The sequence below is a fragment of the Trachurus japonicus genome, chromosome 21 (assembly GCF_045865225.1).
Source record: "Trachurus japonicus isolate A0001 chromosome 21, Traja_1.0".
Classification (NCBI taxonomy): Eukaryota; Metazoa; Chordata; class Actinopteri; order Carangiformes; family Carangidae; genus Trachurus; species Trachurus japonicus.
The window spans coordinates 19,645,304-19,666,743 of NC_140927.1; positions in this window are offsets into that span (position 1 = coordinate 19,645,304).

The window sequence follows — 21,440 nt, forward strand, 5'->3', positions numbered from 1 at the left end:
TTGCCACGATGTGCACCCCTGGTTAACTTGAACTAGGAAAGGTCCACATGGATGAAACTCACTCTGGTTATATACACTAGTCCCATCTCTAGACTGTGAAAAGCATTTGATGCTGGGATCAACCAAAAAGAATTACTGGGGGGGGTGCCTTTCAAGGCAGGGCTGTGTTTTTCTACTTGCCACGATGTGCACCCCTGGTTAACTTGAACTAGGAAAGGTCCACATGGATGAAACTCACTCTGGTTATACACACTAGTCCCATCTCTAGACTGTGAAAAGCATTTGATGCTGGGATCAACTAAAAAGAATTACTGGGGGGGGTGCTTTTCAAGGCAGGGCTGTGTTTTTCTACTTGCCACGATGTGCACCCCTGGTTAACTTGAACTAGGAAAGGTCCACATGGATGAAACTCACTCTGGTTATATACACTAGTCCCATCTCTAGACTGTGAAAAGCATTTGATGCTGGGATCAACCAAAAAGAATTACTGGGGGGGGTGCCTTTCAAGGCAGGGCTGTGTTTTTCTACTTGCCACGATGTGCACCCCTGGTTAACTTGAACTAGGAAAGGTCCACATGGATGAAACTCACTCTGGTTATACACACTAGTCCCATCTCTAGACTGTGAAAAGCATTTGATGCTGGGATCAACTAAAAAGAATTACTGGGGGGGGTGCCTTTCAAGGCAGGGCTGTGTTTTTCTACTTGCCACGATGTGCACCCCTGGTTAACTTGAACTAGGAAAGGTCCACATGGATGAAACTCACTCTGGTTATACACACTAGTCCCATCTCTAGACTGTGAAAAGCATTTGATGCTGGGATCAACCAAAAAGAATTACTGGGGGGGGTGCCTTTCAAGGCAGGGCTGTGTTTTTCTACTTGCCACGATGTGCACCCTGGTTAACTTGAACTAGGAAAGGTCCACATGGATGAAACTCACTCTGGTTATACACACTAGTCCCATCTCTAGACTGTGAAAAGCATTTGATGCTGGGATCAACTAAAAAGAATTACTGGGGGGGGTGCTTTTCAAGGCAGGGCTGTGTTTTTCTACTTGCCACGATGTGCACCCCTGGTTAACTTGAACTAGGAAAGGTCCACATGGATGAAACTCACTCTGGTTATACACACTAGTCCCATCTCTAGACTGTGAAAAGCATTTGATGCTGGGATCAACTAAAAAGAATTACTGGGGGGGGTGCTTTTCAAGGCAGGGCTGCTGTTCTGCCTGCCACAATGTGCAGCGAACATTTGGTTTCAATGAATGAGGTGTGAAAACTATGGAAAGGAAATATAGAAATATTTCATCAACAACTTCCTAATATCAAAACCATCACTGCACTTATCCCCATTTCTCCCACATGCTGGGAGAAAAACACCACTTTAATGAAAATATTAGGGTAATACTTGTCAGCATTGTTTGTGATGTTTTTGTTTTGCACAGAATTGCATTTGCACATCAAGTAACATACACAACATATGAAACAACAACATTTAGTTTAACTGTATGCATTTCCCCCTTTTTTGTTTTTAATAATATGGTATTTGCATAGTAATACGATCAGTAAATACATTATAATTAATCAATTTTGTAAACTAATTTGTTATAATTTATTCATAAATATACAGTATACATACGTGCATGTGCATGTGCGCGTGCGCGTATATATCCGCACACGCGTATTAAAACTGCCTGTGATGATAAATGGGCCTATGCCATTAAAGACCTGAAAATCGACAACAAACAATCACGTTGACAGCAATGGATCCAGTGTTGTATCGGACGATTCTTGATTACAAGACTGAATGCATTTATCCGCCTAATATTACTAAAAAAGAGAAAAACGAAGTTAGACGAAAGGCTTCAAAGTATGTCCTGGAAGGTAAGGATTTCTCGTTTGACTCGTCGACGCACACACCGGCGAGATTACGCGACGGTCTCGATATATTTCGGACATTTTTTAGTTTGTATTGACAGGTGTTTATAGTATTTTTCTTCCGCTCTGTGTAGCAAAATGTCCATTAAAATCTCAATCTCAATGATAAGTATCAGTGACCGAAAAAAATTGGGAGGACATGAGCACCAGTCCATGGCTGTTATTTTATTTTATTTAGACTAGTGTCCCTACTTTCTGTTATTCAATGAAAATTAAACAGTAAAACAATGTCTTGCAAGATTTCTTAATAACAACATCATTCAATCCTACTGTTTTCAGATTAACACAGGCCTAATGAACAAGACAGAGCCTTTATCATGGATGTAAATGTCACAGTGGGACACAACACTCTCTGATTTTAAAAGGAAAAACAAAAACCATGAAAATCTGGAATTGATAATAATAAAGCAAATGCTCCACTCAAATTACATAATTTACTATTTTTAAAGCTTTGCTGTGGCAGATAAATAGCCCCCACCTCCCTGCTCCTCACACAGACTGCTCTGTCTCCTCCGCCTGCAGGTGTCGCTGTTGAACCGTTTTAAATGAATTTAGTGGATTTTCTTCCATAAAAGAGATTAATAAATATATTATAAATGATTTGGTTATGGTTTATTTCAACCAGTTACCCTTTCTTAAAAATATATGGATCTTCCTCTTGCCTCTCAAAAATAGAGGACCAACCACCTCTGCCTCTATGGACCAGCCTCCACTGATAAAATGAACACCTCACAGTATCAATCACAACTCCACCTTATCTTAGTAAAGGACACATTTAAGGTGCTGTACTTGTATTGCGATACATTTTACAGCTGTACCAAATAAAGTGGCATTTGTGTGTATGTGAAACAAAACTAATTTTTAAGCAACTCAATAAACTCATCCTAGCCTGTAGTCTGAGTAAACTGTCATTTTATTTATTTTAACTCCAGTGAAAGAGTAGTTTGTGTGCCTTGTGAACAATAAACAAATATGAAGAAAAAAAAATAGTTGATGATTCACTTTTGAAGAAATATTCCATCCAACACACTATCTGTGTTTGCTGATGTGAATGTCTAATACACTTTAATACATCTATTTCCTAGATGGAGCACTGTATTATTTGAAAGGTCCTGGTAAGACTGTCAAAACGAAAGTGGTTAAAGGCACAGAAGAGGCTAATGCCATTTTTAAGGACTTCCACGACAGCTCCACGGGTGCTCACACTGGGCAAAAAAAAAACCAGAGACAGTATTTCACAAAGGTTCTTCTGGCCTGGCATGTCGGCAGACATAGACAAATGGGTAAGTAAGCGCTGCCATTGAAGAAAAAATAAACATTGTTTCTTGGAATTTTTTGAGTTTCAGCACACACACACACACACACACACACACACACACACACGTATTCAAGAGATTTCATATGCCTAAATTTTAAAACGCATTCTACTTGGCCAAATCAAATGTGACGTGAAAAATGTTAACTATTGTTTCAAACAGGTGTCAGAATGTATGGTCTGCCAGTCAGCTTCTCAAATGATTAAACAGGAGGTGGAGTATACCCCAATAAAGGTATTGTTCTCAAAATCAATGTTTTTTACTGTATTCTTATTGCAAAAAATCTTTACATTCTTCTCTGTAGGGTAGCCAGGGTAGTGCAGACAAGCACTACCCTGCTCGTCCGCATTTGGGTCCTGCCTGCTACTTCAACCCTGACAAAATTATTTTCTTTAAACAACGAAATGCTTACAAACATTATATTCAGAATGATATCGTATTTATTTTCTACTGCTTTTTACAGGTCACACATCCATTTGAGTTGCTTGGAATGGACCTGATTGGCAAGCTTCGGCCAACAAAAAGTGGCTATCAATATATTTGTGTAATGGTGGATTACCTTACAAAGTGGCCCCAGGCATATCCTCTGCGTTCCAAAACGGCTGAAGAAGTGACTCAATGCATTGTGAAATTCTTTCACCAGTTTGAGGCACCAAAGAGAATCCTCACTGACCAGGGGAGAGAGTTTGTGAATGCAGTAAGTTTAAAAATAGGTTGGAGAAATATTCAGTTGTGTTTTGATCAACATGTGTTGTTTTCTTGTCTGTAACAACATCTATTGCACGTCTGTCTGTGTTGGGTGAGGGATCCCTCCTCTCTTACTTATCCTGACGTTTCTCTGATTTTTCCCTGTTAAAAGGGTTTCCTGGAGTTTTTCCTCAGTCGATGTGGGGGTCTAAGGACAGAGGATGTTATAATGCCATGTAAAGCCCTTTGAGACAAACTGTTTGTAAAAACGGGCTATACAACTAAAATTGCCTTGCCTTGCCTTTATGGTTATAAACACACGTGTTCTTTATATTAACAGATTAACAAGAAGGTCTGTGCCATATTGGGGATTAAACGCAGTCTATGCTCACCATATCATCCACAAACCAATGGCCTGGTAGAGCGTTTGAATGGCACCATACAGAGGTGAGGCAAATGGTTGATTGATTTTTTTTTTGGGGGGGGGGGGGCTTTTTTGCCTTTAATTGACAGGACAGTTGAGAGAGACAGGAAATGGGAGGCAGAGAGGGGGGAAAGACACGCAGGATAGGACCGCTCGGCGCGGGAATCGAGTGGAGGTCACCTGCAGTGAGGACTATAGCCTCAAACACATGGGGCGGGTAAACACCGCCCCATGTGTTGTTGAAAAATTGTTGATTTAACATAAATTCACATACTTAATGGACATTATTGTCATACGTACAGTAACAAATGCAAGTGGGACCATAAATATGTTTTTGGGAGATGCCTATTCAGTCAGTAAAAATTCTCTTGTTTTTTTGTTTATTTTTAGAGCTCTCAGCAAGTTGGTGGCCCAAAAGCCAGACACTTGGGATGAATATCTGGATGCCGTCATGTTTGGGTTGAGGACAAAAAAACAAATGACAACTCGGTTCTCCCCATTTTTTTTAATGTTTGGGCGAGAAGCCAGGTATCCCACTGAAGTGCCTGAAGATTTCATGGTCGGTAAACATGTCTCAATATGAATCACTCTTAAAGATCCACCTTTTTTTCTGGCCTTCATTTCACCCTGACACCCTGACCTCTTATCTTCATCTTTTAGTATAGCTTTTATTTGTTTTACCTTATCTTAGTAACTGTTCTTATTGCCCTATCGCATTGTTAATCTATGTTGATGATTTATGTTGTTTTTATCTATATTGCTAGCACTTGTATGTTGTGCAGCACTTTGGGCAACTAAGGTTGTTTTTAAATGTGCTATATACTGTAAATACATTTTGAGTTGATTTGAGATTGATGAAGTGTTGAAAATATGGACTGAAAGAGTGTAAAACATGTGTTCACAGGTGGACAGCAGTGTTGAGGATGTTGTTGGTGAGGAGGCTGTGTCAGAGGACATAAAGCGCCTTGACCTCATAAAAGACATTCTCCACGAAAACATTAAGAAACAGCAGGAGAGCACAAAGAGGCGCATGAAGGAGGGTGCTGCCAAACCTGCATTGAAAGTGGGAGACAAAGTATGGAGACAGAATGTCAGGAGTCAGCAAAGGAAAGGTGGCAAGCTGGAGCCAAATTTCCTTGGCCCTTTCACTCTGGTGGCACTGCAAGGCAAAAGTGCTGATCTGGTGGCAGAAGATGGTACGGTTTTTAAAAGTATAAATGTTGACCATTTAAAAATTGCCAAAGTGAAGCTGCCCCGAATCCCTAGAAAAATGGCCACAGCAGCTGCAGCCTCCACAGCACCACCGGCCGCGCCAGCAGCAGTGCCAGCAGCAGCGCCAGCAGCAGTGCCAGCAGCAGCGCCAGTACCACCGGCCACGCCAGCAGCAGCGCCAGCAGCAGCGCCAGTACCCCCGGCCACGCCAGCAGCAGCGCCAGCAGCAGCGCCAGCAGCAGCGCCAGTACCCCCGGCCACGCCAGCAGCAGCGCCAGCAGCAGCGCCAGAACCACCAGCCACGCCAGCAGCAGTGCCAGCAGCAGCGCCAGCAGCAGCGCCAGAACCACCAGCCACGCCAGCAGCAGCGCCAGCAGCAGCGCCAGAACCACCAGCCACGCCAGCAGCAGTGCCAGCAGCAGCGCCAGCAGCAGCGCCAGAACCACCAGCCACGCCAGCAGCAGCACCAGCAGCAGCGCCAGCAGCAGCGCCAGCAGCAGCGCCAGTACCACCGGCCACGCCAGCAGCAGCGCCAGCAGCAGCGCCAGAACCACCAGCCACGCCAGCAGCAGCGCCAGCAGCAACGCCAGCAGCAGCGCCAGCAGCAGCGCCAGCAGCAGCGCCAGCAGCAGCGCCAGAACCACCAGCCACGCCAGCAGCAGCGCCAGCAGCAGCGCCAGCAGCAGCGCCAGTACCACCAGCCACGCCAGCAGCAGCGCCAGCAGCAGCGCCAGAACCACCAGCCACGCCAGCAGCAGCGCCAGCAGCAGCGCCAGCAGCAGCGCCAGAACCACCAGCCACGCCAGCAGCAGCGCCAGCAGCAACGCCAGCAGCAGTGCCAGCAGCAGCGCCAGCAGCAACGCCAGCAGCAGCGCCAGCAGCAGTGCCAGCAGCAGCAGCGCCAGCAGCAGCGCCAGCAGCAGCACCAGCAGCAGCACCAGTACCACCACCAGCAGCGCCAGTACCACCAGCAGCGCCAGTACCACCAGCAGCGCCAGTACCACCAGCAGCGCCACCAGCAGCGCCAGTGCCGGCAGCGGCAGCGGCAGCACCAGCCTCCATGATAGTGGCACCATCAACAGGCCCTGTCTTAGTAGCCACCTCACCAGCACCGATTCATACACACACCTCAGCTGAAAAATGTAGGTATTTTGATACTGTTTTTTATTTATTTGATTAGTAATTTTATATTTTAAAAAAGGACAAATCTTGTACAATAATATTGATTGCAAATAATGTTATAATGTTGTACTGTATTTTTTTCAGATGTGCAGGAGGCATGGGCTGGAAAAAATGTACATGTGCTTCTTTCCCGAGTGGGCCCGTACAAATTGTTTTATTGGGACATTAGCAACACTGCTCCCAACAAGGAGCTTGAGAGTGAGGTAGCACCTTTTCATTATTTTATAAAATCATGATTTTCCACTCCCTAATGGCGAATATTTCAGCAATGACAGTTACAGTACATTGTAATGCAGTTACCTAGATCATGCAAAGAAATTCAGTAACACTACAACAATGCAGTAGATGTTTTTTCTGTGCAATAAGTAATGCGTTTTTTGTAACAATTCTTTATAGGTGATCAACGCATATTTGACAGTGCTTGTGCAAAAATACAACCAATCCAATGCTGGTAAAGCCACTGTTATTGACACATATGCGATGACTGCCATATGGCAGAAAAGATTTGGAAAAGTACGGGTATGTACCGGATGTTAATGACTTTAAATTTTGTAAATATTGCAAATATGCATTTTTCAAGCAACAGTGATTTAGTATTTTTATGACTGCTTTCAGATTGATCCAGTGGCACATGATGTAATTGTGGGAATTGTCAATGAGAATCATCATTGGATGTTGGTGGTAAGAGGAGCACTGCACAACTCTTGCTACAGCCATTTTACTTTTGGCTATGCTTACATACACTCAGTTATTAAAAAGTTCTACACAAAACCTGACATCAAAGAATTTCAGTAATATCACTAAAACCAGGGGTTTCTGACTAATGTATGTTGTTTTTCCATGTTCCAATGATAAAAGGTTATGTATCCACATGAGAGAAAAACAGTATTCCTTGATCCACTCGGGGAAACATCAGGAAAGATGAAGAAGTGCCTGGAGTCAACGAGGTAAATTTGACTCTAAAATGTAGTTGTACTTCTATCCAATGAGTTACTAAATGATAATGTGAAATCGTTTTCACACATGAAGCCTATTATTTCCATACTTTAGAGCCTTCATGAGGAAAAAAGGCTGCCCGGTATCCAGATGGACATGCAGCACTCTCCCTCATGATTGCCAACAAGATGGAACATCATGTGGAGTTCTTGCCTTAAAAGTGAGTGTGAAATCCAATTACCTTTAATCATTGTCAAACTCAAATTCAGGAGCAGTTACAGTGAAGTCACTGGTCCTGAAGGCCAGAGAGAAAAACTTTTACCAAAGTTACAGGATTTTAAACCCTCAAAATCAGTAAAAAATCTGGGCGTGATTTTTGACTCTGAGCTCACTTTTATTCCACACATCAAAAACGTAACAAAGATAGGTTTTTACCATCTTAAGAATATAGCCAGAGTCCACCCGTTTCTCTCTCAGGCCAGCACGGAGGTGCTGGTGCATGCTTTTATCTCTTGTCGTTTAGATTATTGTAATGCCCTGCTCTCTGGTCTTCCCAAAAAGAGCATGCATAACTTACAATTAGCATATTACACCTGTTTTAAAATCGCTGCATTGACTATGTAGGTGTTATACGTATACCAATACTTTACATTTCATGTTTGATTTGTATGTAGTCATTTAGAGGGAAAAAGTCACAGATGCAATCCTCACACCATCTACTAATCAAACTTCTCTTAAGTTTGCAGAAAAGATTTTGCAGGGAGAGGCAATCGACATCAGTACGTCAGAGGAGGCAGTAGAGAAATTGAGGCTCAACATAGCCACTTGCCTCCTCAAAGAATCTGGTCTGTTTCCTTTTTCCTCTACAATCTCAATCACTTCATGTTGTTGGTTTTTTATGCATGTTATCTCATAAATATGCAACTATAAGCAAGTGAATTAATATTGTTGAATATTGTTTGTCTGAACAGATGACCTAAGCAGCCTGTGCTTTTACTGTGGAGTGGAGGACCAGGACGAAGATGAAGCACAATGGGTAATGCCTTCATAACCTAACATTGACAAAATCATAAAAGCATTTTTTTTTCTGATTTTGTCAATGTTAGGTTTGCAGACGTAATTACAAGCTTCTGCATTCCCGAAATGTAATAAAGGCATGATTAATGTGCTTGTTTTTCCTATTGACATGTAAGATTACTTACTTTCAATTGTACAACGTGCTGTAGGAAATTCAATTTTTTGTCGGAACACTATTTATGTTGGTAAGCATCAAATATTTTAAGGAATATTAAGGATATTGATAGTCAATACATTTTGTGGTATCATATATTTAGGGGTACCCTATATAAAGTAAAATTATTATTAACCACTACACATCCCTGTTTGCCCAGATTTGCTGTGACAGCTGCCAGAGGTGGTACCATCACGGATGTGTGAACAGGCCCTCCGTGGATGAGGAATTCTTGTGCCTTGGATGCACATAAGTTTGTTGTTTTTTCTGCTGTATCTTTTTTTGTTCTTGTTTTTTTTTACTTTTTCCACGTTGATGTGAGATTGAAATTCTAATTTAAACAGTATTTAATTTATTATTTACTCATTATTTATTTTATTGTTAAGACACTGTTCAAAAAATGTTGCTTATTGTGATCTGTTCAGTATTAAGTAAATGGTTTGTGACAATTAATCTGACTGATTCAGATAAGTGGAGTGAGTTTCATCCATGTGGACCTTTCCTAGTTCAAGTTAACCAGGGGTGCACATCGTGGCAAGTAGAAAAACACAGCCCTGCCTTGAAAAGCACCGGTTGATCCCAGCATCAAATGCTTTTCACAGTCTAGAGATGGGACTAGTGTGTATAACCAGAGTGAGTTTCATCCATGTGGACCTTTCCTAGTTCAAGTTAACCAGGGGTGCACATCGTGGCAAGTAGAAAAACACAGCCCTGCCTTGAAAGGCACCCCCCCCAGTAATTCTTTTTGGTTGATCCCAGCATCAAATGCTTTTCACAGTCTAGAGATGGGACTAGTGTGTATAACCAGAGTGAGTTTCATCCATGTGGACCTTTCCTAGTTCAAGTTAACCAGGGGTGCACATCGTGGCAAGTAGAAAAACACAGCCCTGCCTTGAAAGGCACCCCCCCCCAGTAATTCTTTTTGGTTGATCCCAGCATCAAATGCTTTTCACAGTCTAGAGATGGGACTAGTGTGTATAACCAGAGTGAGTTTCATCCATGTGGACCTTTCCTAGTTCAAGTTAACCAGGGGTGCACATCGTGGCAAGTAGAAAAACACAGCCCTGCCTTGAAAAGCACCCCCCCCCAGTAATTCTTTTTGGTTGATCCCAGCATCAAATGCTTTTCACAGTCTAGAGATGGGACTAGTGTGTATAACCAGAGTGAGTTTCATCCATGTGGACCTTTCCTAGTTCAAGTTAACCAGGGGTGCACATCGTGGCAAGTAGAAAAACACAGCCCTGCCTTGAAAGGCACCCCCCCCAGTAATTCTTTTTAGTTGATCCCAGCATCAAATGCTTTTCACAGTCTAGAGATGGGACTAGTGTGTATAACCAGAGTGAGTTTCATCCATGTGGACCTTTCCTAGTTCAAGTTAACCAGGGGTGCACATCGTGGCAAGTAGAAAAACACAGCCCTGCCCTGCCTCTTTTATCCCAGCATCAGGTACTTTAAACAGCGTAGGCTACAGATGTGGATATATTTATTGTATTTAATTTTATTAAGCAGCATGAAAAATATTTCATATCTTAAAAACAAGACAGAGAGAGCATATCCTTTAATATTGAGAAACACATGACAATCAGTGCACTTCAAATTCCTTCACCTTTACCTTTTCATTGCAGGCCACATTCTAGATCAGAATGTTATTGTTGTTAACCTAAATGAACCTGAATTGCAGGAAAAGCTACATAATATTTAGCCAAGCCTGCTCTATGATACACTCCTTTGTTATTGCATTTGAACACATGCAATATTTTATATTAATTTTAATATATTTTATACTGTAAATATGAGCATTAGAGCTCAATAACTCCCAGGTCATGTGACCTATTTGCTCAAAATCAACACAGAACAGAAGATCTAAGCCTCCTCTATGACTCTCACCTGTTTTTATTGCATTTGAACACATGTAATTAATTTTTATATATTTTATACTGAGCATTAGAGCTCAATAACTCCCGCGAACCAATGCCATTCCCTTCTATTCCCTTCACAAATCATTAAATCACGAGGCAGCATTTCCCCCAGTGTTTGTTTGCGATATTGAGGCGAATTGCTTCACTTTTCCAACAGCGGAGCGGCTCAAGCGCGCTCCCGCGAGGGGGTGCTTTTCACGGCAAGGGTGCATACGACGGCACAACACCGGTGTCCTACCATGCTCCTCAAAGCTGCTTAGTGCCAGTGAAGGCGATACAGATCAACAGACCCACTCAGGCTGAAAAGGTTGAAAAGTTCCTTAGTGTTGGTTTAAAATGGTAAATAGGCCTCAACACAAACGGAAAGTCATGTAGTCATTAGCCTACTTTTATCTTCCAGACCTGTTGTTCTCCACTTTTAGGCTGTTAACACAGACTGATGCAAAACTGACTCATTGTTTCATTTTCCAGCTCTGTTTGTGTTTACACACGTTTGTTTTTTCTCTGCTCCAAACCATCATGGATGTGTTATGGTCTAAACGCGCACCACCGCTGTGGCGCACACCGAGCAGCTGGAGCGGCTCGTTCACATAAACGGACCGCGAGCTCGACTGTAGCCGCACCTTGACCCAGCGCGCACTCGACACGACGCGCTGAGGGCAAAGTTTCACGGTAAAAAAAAAGGTTCTTAACATTTTTCTTTCAGGTGATACCTGAGAGAAAAATGTTTTTGTCTCTGTATTTTGTTTTTCAGAAGCTGTATTGACGTCAATCCTGAGAGGGGGACAAAAGCAAAAGCTGTGAGAACTCGTCTTCAGAGAAGTGAATGAAATTCATCCTACCGTCGGTCCGTCTGCTGTCGATCAAGATGAACAACAACACGAATCTGCTCGCGGAGCTAAAGATACGCTCATGGCGTCTCCGTTCATCCATTTAGCTCACTTTGCGCGTGGTCCTTTCGATTACACGTCAAAACAGTCCGCTTACAGAGCTTTGATCCAGACCAATGCCGACTACCTTACCTCTCTGGATTTGGGGTCGCGTGGCTCCTCCTCCTCCTACGTCGCTACTAGGAAACGACTCACTAAAACGTAGTAGGTGAATGTGAATTGTTTTAGGCTGCATGGGTCCGACAGGGTAAAAACAATACAAGCGACTACAAGCCCTATTAAAGAAACGCTCACGGTGTCTCTGCAGAAATAGATCTCTTTTTTTTGTCATTTATAATTCTGAGAGATTTAAGATGAAAGTTGAATTCAAGGAGAAACACCTTAAACTTCGGTTTAGTTTTGAGAAATCTGTGTTTGTGTATAAAGAATTTACAGGAAATAATTAAGTAATTAGTAATAAATTCAACAGACTTGTTATGAGAAAAATAACAAGAACATCTTTTTTGGTGAACAGGTATGAGACACTAAGAAAGTTAGAAAAATTATTTCTCGGGTCAATCCAAAAATCATGCACAACACAACATTTGTAAAATACATGAGCGATATATTCCTCTACATTACAGAAGACACATTTACTGTTCACATCCCATAAACTAAGATAGGAATGCATTGCAAGGGTAAATTTTGTGTAAGATTTTAAAATGTATTTCTTTGACCTTATTAGAGATGCAAAACCTACAAGGCAGTAACCATGCTTTTTTCCATTTAACATCATAAATTAACTCATCCCAGAAGAATTTCCCTCTTGGAGAACACTTCTTTTTAGCATGGATGGCGTTACGTATGAATTTATTACATTTTTTATCCAGGAGAGGGCGAAGTACTTTAATTATGCACTTAAGTGTTTGCCATCATTTAACCATAAATAAAATGCATTTCAAATATTATTTTGTATTTTACACAACTTCTTGGTGACACACACGCTCAATTTCATCGTGTCCGCAGTGCAATGTAATCAACTTCCTCAAGAGGTGTAGGCCATAAAATTATAAAACAAAATTTTTTTTCTTTAATAATTTGATAAACTAGACTAAACTTTATTTCATTATGCAATTAAATGTGATGAAACTATATTTTTTATTTGCTATTTTGTTCAAATTCTACATGTCCCAGTAGTAATTTTCCACCCTGTTAGAATGTGCTCAATTGCCCCCCAAAAAAGACTACAATTCCATAAAAGCCATTTTTCAGGAAGTGACATCATTTGGTTTTGGAGGGAGTTCAACTGTGGAAAAGAAATAAGCTTCAACTTTCACTCTCTCCTTACTTTTTTAAAATCACGGCAGCGATGAATGGGAGCAGATTGAAATTCTGCTGCTTTGGCTGTTTACATCCCTCAAAGCCACAGACGGCGTCAGATGGCTATAAAACATGCACCCAGAAGTTTATTTACTTCAAGCAAGTCAAGAGTTGATATTCCTGTGTTTATGACACAAACGGGAGCTTCCGACTGCACGTGGTCACATGACCAGTGTAACCATGGTGGGTCGACTCGGCACAAGGAGGAGGACAAGGATTTACAGTTAAATATATTAGTGTTGTAATAAAATAACAAAAACATGAAACATAGGTTGTTTTGTTTTCAAAAGACATGACACCAAAATGTTGCTGCAAACAAAGAATCACAAAAAGTACCATACAGTAGTAAGCTGTACAAAGCACCGTCAGCGCATATAAGACACAATTTAGGCCTATTCAGCGCAATTTCAATGCTGCAACTGCTCAAAAGAAAAACAAAAAGTGAATCCAATATTGAAAGATTGGTATTCACTCAATCAAAGGGATAGTTCATCCAAAATTTAAATTTCACTCATTATCTACTCATGTCGACTAAGGGCTGGGAGAAGTTTCAGAGTCCTCTGTGGAGTTACAGGGGGTCTCAGCGTAGCAGTGCATGTCCATATGACGGTTGCAAATGGATACCAACTGTCTTCGTAACAAAAAGACACACCAAAAAACATCCAAATACAGACGTTCTCACTCCCAGTGCGTCAACAGCCTGACGAACGGTCACTGTCCCTCATCGTCACATGTCTGACTCATTAGGTGCCCGTTTTTCGTCAGGTTTTGACGCGCTCGGCTTTCAGTTGATTCCAATGCAGTCCCCTTCGCGGCGATATGTGACGCTCAGAGCAAGTGATCCAGCCGAGCCGGCTGCGGCACTGACGGACGCTGTGAGCAGAGGAAAACTTTTTTTTTTTTTAACTTTTTCTTAAAGCATTATTGAACCTGATGCTGCTGTGTCTGACGTAGCTTTCGGCAAGGACGTCCTTTCGGTTATCTATTTATTTATTTATTTAGTGATCATGGTGTTTGGTGCTGAATAATAAATAAATAAATAAATTAGGTCGGAAGCTACGGGGGGGGGGGGGGGGGGGGGGGGGGGTTGTGGATTCTACAGGTGAAGACCACTTCCGCATTCAAAAAGCTGCTCTGTTTAATCAATATTCTGAAGAAAGATCTGATTATTAGCCATAATGCTGTAACCATCCAAGGAAGACTGTGTAACAATATTATGTGCTTCTGCTGAGTCCAAAAGCCCTTTGTAATATCAACTTTATTTTAAGAAAACACGCTTTGTTTCCAATGTCATATCACGGAGAAGCACTAGCCTACATTACCCATAATCCTCATTTTTATCAGCGACGTGTCTGATTGGTTGAGCTTGCTGTTACCAGCAAATGAAAAAATAAAACAAATTGAGCTTATATTATTTTCTTAGAAACTAAAAGGTCTTAACATCTTTTTTGTTTTCTACATTGAATAAAAAAACGGTGCTATATTGTTAAAATTCAACAATAAAGTGCATAAAAGTTGGCTTGACTTCTTTCTTTTTTTTCATAATTTTCACCAGCATCTTTCTGGTCCACATCACATCACATTTATTGTAATTTTTAATTCAATTAGTGAAATGAGTGAAATTTTATTTTTTATCTGAAAAACATTATTATGAATTCAAGGGTCAGAGGTAACTGATTAGTGTTAAATTTAACCTTTTGACCCTGTTTCCTTGAATAAATCACTAAGACTTTGATGCGGGAAGCTGAGATTTTGATTTGATTTTGTTCAGAGCACTAGGGACAAAGTTTCTGTAGAATTTCAGACCTGTCGGACGTCCAGAAGGGTCACAGCTGACCGTCCAGGCTCGTTTCTCGGCCTTCAAAGCCTAGATTTAGAAGCCTTTTGTCTAATAACGTCTACATCCTTGGGGTTATAAGGCTGAAAGTTTCATGTATTTGTCCGGGGGCCTAAGGCCATCCACTGTGTGCAGTTTCAAACCCGTGCGACCTTCACAAGTGTCAAAGGTCACTGATTTGTGACCTTTTTGACCCCCGTTTCCTTGAATAAAACACCAAGACTTTGATGCGGGAAGCTGAGATTTTGATAGGTTGTCCAGAATGTCTAGTAGATTGTGTGTGCAAAGATTCAGAGCTCTGTGACATTCAGAAGGGTCACAAATAGCCAAAAAGCAATGCTCCTTTCTCTGACCTCTTATTAAAGGAGAAATCTTTAAACAGCAATTCTTTAATAGCTTCCAGATGCTTTGGCCTATCAGGCTGAATTTTTAGCTAAAGGAGCTGGTGTACGATCAGGAAGTAGGGGAGCTGTGCATAAAGCCAATTGGTAAGTGTCAAAGGTCACAGGGGTCAAACATCAAAGTGAATCCAGCCATTCCTGCTTTTTCTCAACAAAACATACACGCTTTATGTTATCATCATGAAATATAAATATGTTGTATATCAGAGAGTCCTCTATCAGAATATTTTGGTCCCGTTGCTCTAGGGGCCCCGGGGGGCCACTTGGCTTTCCCATGCTCCCACAGAGTTGGGTGTCGGGGTGATGGATAAGGGCCTCACCATGAGTCCACAGGCCAAGTTTCAAGTGATTTAGTCTATTTCGGCTTTTCTGACTAAGAGTCTGTCAGACTTAAAGCTTGAGAGACCCTCTTAGTCAGAAAAGCCGAAATAGACTAAACACATTTCCAAAAGTCGTGCAGTTCTGATTTCGTAATATATGGTTCGGGGGCCCAAGACAAACGCGTAGATGTGTCTTCGGTCCTGATTGAGCCATTACTTTTCGAGAGGCGGGGCTTCAAACAGCCGCATTCCTCTGTATCCTTGAGGCCGCCGTTTCCATAGAAACCGACCAAATCACTTGAAACTTGGCCTGTGGACTCATGGTGAGGCCCTTATCCATCACCCCGACACCCAACTCTGTGGGAGCATGGGAAAGCCAAGTGGCCCCCCGGGGCCCCTAGAGCAACGGGACCAAAATATTCTGATAGAGGACTCTCTGATATACAACATATTTATATTTCATGATGATAACATAAAGCGTGTATGTTTTGTTGAGAAAAAGCAGGAATGGCTGGATTCACTTTGATCTAATAAAACTTTTGTCCTGAATGATTATATTTCAACAAGTGACATGGACTTTCTTTTTTTAACAGAGACATGGCTTAGAAATGGTGATATAAGTGCTTTTTCCGAGCTATGCCCGTCCAATTACACCTTCCTCAACTCCCCTAGGCTTAGTGGTAGGGGAGGTGGACTTGCAGTTGTTTACAAGAATCACTTAAAGTGCACATTTGTCGCAGTGGAGAAACCTTCCAGCTTTGAGGTATTAATGTTTAAAATTAATCTGGAGATCCCTCTGTGCTGTATCATCATCTATCGTCCCCCTAAACCAAATAGTCAGTTTCTTGCGGAATTTTCTGATTTCATCTCCTCTGCTGTTCTTAGTTATGATCACATTTTATTGGCTGGCGATTTCAACATCCATGTTGACAATCCAGACAACCATTTTACATTAGAATTTTTAACCATTTGTGAATCTTTTAATCTAAGACAGCATGTATCATCTCCTACACATGAACGGGGCCACACACTTGATTTAGTTTTTACTCTAGGGCTGGACATAAATTCTTTGCTTCTTAGGGACTTTATCTCAGACCATAAAATGATTTTATTTGATATAAACTGCAGTTCTACAAGTTTTTGTCCAAAGCAAACAGTATATACCCGTGGTTTGAATAGCAACTCAGCTGCAGACTTTGATGCTATTTTCAGTGCTCAAGATTGTCTTACTCAGTGCAATAATGTAAATGACATGGTTAATCAGTTCAATACCATGTGTCTGAAACTCTGGACCAAATAGCCCCTATGAAACCAAGATCTTGTCGCCCCTCCAATCCAAAGCCCTGGATGAATGATAATATTAGAAGACTAAAAAGAGAATGTAGAAGAGAGGAACGCAAATGGAGGAAAACCAGACTTCAAGTTCATAGACTCTATATGAAGGAGCTATTAGTTTCATTTAACTCACTGGTAAAAAGGGAGAGACTCTCATACTTTTCCAACTTAGTTGCTACAAAAAAAACACAACCCAAGAGTTCTCTTCAGCACCATTAATAGTCTAATAAACCCCACCCCAGCTACTGTCTGTGCCACCTCTGCAGAATACTGTGAAAAATTTCTGAAATATTTTATTGAAAAGATAGAAAACATCAAGACATCAATTACTCCAGCAAGCTCACCTCCACTCATATCAGAACCCTCAACCATCCATCTGCTAGAAGAATTCACTCCCATTACCCACAGAGACCTGGTTGACATTGTGGCCAGCACTAACCTCACTTCCTGTAAATCAGACATTTTTCCCTCTAAGTTTTTTAAAGAGGTTTTTGGAGTCATCGCCCCCTGTCTTCTCAGGATTGTAAATGAATCCCTTCTATCTGGATTAGTCCCAGACTACTTTAAGCAGGCTTGTATTCAGCCCCTTCTCAAGAAACCCGGTCTGGATCCAGCACTTCCCCACAACTATCGTCCCATTTCCAAATTACCTGTAATCTCAAAAATTGTTGAAAAAGTGGTCGCTAAGCAACTCCTAGAAAAAATGGAAGGAAACAATATATTTGACAAATTTCAGTCTGGTTTTAGAAAGAACCATAGCACAGAAACAGCTTTATTAAGGGTAACAAATGACATCCTGATGAGTGCAGATTCTGGAAACATCACTGTCCTCATTTTATTGGACTTGAGCGCAGCATTTGATACAGTAGATCACACAATTCTTCTCAATAGACTCAAAAACATGGTTGGCATAGACGGGACTGCATTTAACTGGTTTTCTTCCTATTTGTCAGACAGGGTATTCAGAGTCACTGTAGACAACTTCAGTTCCTCAACAGCTGTCATGTCATGCGGGGTCCCGCAGGGCTCAGTCCTTGGCCCTATTCTGTTCAGTTTATATATGTTGCCCCTTGGACATATCATCCGCCATTTCACCCCCGTGTCATACCACTGTTATGCTGACGATTCCCAGCTGTATGTCTCACTCCGCCCGGAAAACCACAGTAAATTGGACTCTCTACACAGCTGCCTCACTGCCATTAAGGACTGGATGGCCTCCAATTTCCTACAACTCAATACAGATAAAACTGAAGTCCTGGTTATTGGCCCTGATCATATCTCCAGCAGTATCTCCCCTCACCTTGGACCACTAACAGTTAACACGACACAGTCAGCTCGGAACTTGGGAGTCATATTTGACCAGCAACTCAACTTCAACCAGCACATTAAAAGCCTTGTTCAGTCCTGCTACATACAAATTAGAAACATCGCCAAAGTCAAACCAATGCTCCCCAGAAACATACTCGAACAGCTCATCCACACCCTCATCTTTTCCCGCCTGGACTACTGTAATTCCTTGTTCACCTGCCTAAATGATGCAGCAATTAACAGATTACAGTTGGTACAAAATACGGCGGCAAGACTACTCACAAACACCCGACGCAGTGAACACATCACCCCAGTCCTCGCAACTTTACACTGGCTCCCTGTCCATTACAGAATTCGGTTCAAAATCCTCTTAATCACTTACAAATCCCTTCATGGTCTAGCTCCACTGTACATCTCAGAACTCTTAACCCCGTATGTAGCATCAAGATCCCTCAGATCTGAAAATCAGATGTTGCTAGCTGTCCCACGTTCAAAACTCAGGACTAAGGGAGATCGTGCTTTTTCTGTTTTAGCTCCATTGCTGTGGAACAAGCTCCCCCTCGGCATCAGATCAGCTGAGTCTGTGCATCATTTTAAAAAGCTTTTAAAAACCCACATGTACCGACTGGCATTTGTGTAATAATCTTAATGTTTTTTTTGTTTTTTGTTTTTCTCTATTGTCTTATCAATTTCCACTATTTTATCTTATGCCTGTTTACTGTTTTTCTGTATGATGTTTTAATTGCTTTATTGTTTCAATGATATTGTATTTGTATTTTGTGAAGCACCTTGTAACCTTGGTTTTGAAAGGTGCTATAGAAATAAAGTTTATTATTATTATTATTATTATGTTTGACCCCTGTGACCTTTGACACTTACCAATTGGCTTTATGCACAGCTCCCCTACTTCCTGATCGTACACCAGCTCCTTTAGCTAAAAATTCAGCCTGATAGGCCAAAGCATCTGGAAGCTATTAAAGAATTGCTGTTTAAAGATTTCTCCTTTAATAAGAGGTCAGAGAAAGGAGCATTGCTTTTTGGCTATTTGTGACCCTTCTGAATGTCACAGAGCTCTGAATCTTTGCACACACAATCTACTAGACATTCTGGACAACCTATCAAAATCTCAGCTTCCCGCATCAAAGTCTTGGTGTTTTATTCAAGGAAACGGGGGTCAAAAAGGTCACAAATCAGTGACCTTTGACACTTGTGAAGGTCGCACGGGTTTGAAACTGCACACAGTGGATGGCCTTAGGCCCCCGGACAAATACATGAAACTTTCAGCCTTATAACCCCAAGGATGTAGACGTTATTAGACAAAAGGCTTCTAAATCTAGGCTTTGAAGGCCGAGAAACGAGCCTGGACGGTCAGCTGTGACCCTTCTGGACGTCCGACAGGTCTGAAATTCTACAGAAACTTTGTCCCTAGTGCTCTGAACAAAATCAAATCAAAATCTCAGCTTCCCGCATCAAAGTCTTAGTGATTTATTCAAGGAAACAGGGTCAAAAGGTTAAATTTAACACTAATCAGTTACCTCTGACCCTTGAATTCATAATAATGTTTTTCAGATAAAAAATAAAATTTCACTCATTTCACTAATTGAATTAAAAATTACAATAAATGTGATGTGATGTGGACCAGAAAGATGCTGGTGAAAATTATGAAAAAAAAAGAAAGAAGTCAAGCCAACTTTTATGCACTTTATTGTTGAATTTTAACAATATAGCACCGTTTTTTTATTCAATGTAGAAAACAAAAAAGATGTTAAGACCTTTTAGTTTCTAAGAAAATAATATAAGCTCAATTTGTTTTATTTTTTCATTTGCTGGTAACAGCAAGCTCAACCAATCAGACACGTCGCTGATAAAAATGAGGATTATGGGTAATGTAGGCTAGTGCTTCTCCGTGATATGACATTGGAAACAAAGCGTGTTTTCTTAAAATAAAGTTGATATTACAAAGGGCTTTTGGACTCAGCAGAAGCACATAATATTGTTACACAGTCTTCCTTGGATGGTTACAGCATTATGGCTAATAATCAGATCTTTCTTCAGAATATTGATGAAACAGAGCAGCTTTTTGAATGCGGAAGTGGTCTTCACCTGTAGAATCCAACCCCCCCCCCCCCCCCCCCCCCCCCCCGTCTGACGTAGCTTCCGACCTAATTTATTTATTTATTTATTATTCTGCACCAAACACCATGATCACTAAATAAATAAATAAATAGATAACCGAAAGGACGTCCTTGCCGAAAGCTACGTCAGACACAGCAGCATCAGGTTCAATAAAGATTTAAGGAAAGGTTAAAAAAAAAAAAAAAAGTTTTCCTCTGCTCACAGCGTCCGTCAGTGCCGCACAAGGGGGCAGTTGTCGGTCTGAGAAGTGAAGCTCACTTCCGCGTTCAAAAAGCTGCAATCCCCTCGGCTGTCGCTGGGGGCTGGCTCCAGAAGGGAGCAACTCCAATTGAGCCCCATGTTAAAATAGCCGATTTTACAGCTTTAAAAAACATATTTACAGCCTGGTACATTTCATTTTTTTGGTCTCAACCGATAGTTTCTACCCCCGCACACACTCTGAGGGGGGTGAATTTTTTTTAAACTCTACCGTTTTACTGTTATTAGGTTTAAAGTTCTGGCCAATTAGGGCGCAGAACCGTTGAGTGACAGGTCTGGAGACCGCTGCTACGAGGCCAGTGGGCGGGCTTTCGGCCGGCCAACGGCCGCACCGCTCCAAATATGGCAAGTAGAATCCAACATGGCGCGGCTCAAACCCCCGTAGTAGCGGCACAAAACAGACTCCCCCAAACCAATGGGTGACGTCACGGACGCTACGTCCATTCTTTTTACAGTCTATGGGTGCGTTCCGATCGACCTGAAGTTCCCTGCGCAGTGGACTGCACAGGGTGTTCCGCCATGTTCAGTGTGGTTCCAAACCGCAGGGAGCACTTTGAAGGGAACTGTGAACTGTGCAGGGAAGGAGTGAACAACGGTTCCTAACTTCACCCAGTTCACCGGATGTTGACAACCGATATTACCCATCAGCCATTGCGGTCCGTTTACGTGCGTTACGTAAATTGGTAGGGCTAACGGTTACCTGTCTAACTTTAATAACTCAGTGGCTCAATAAACGGTCCATGAAAAAATA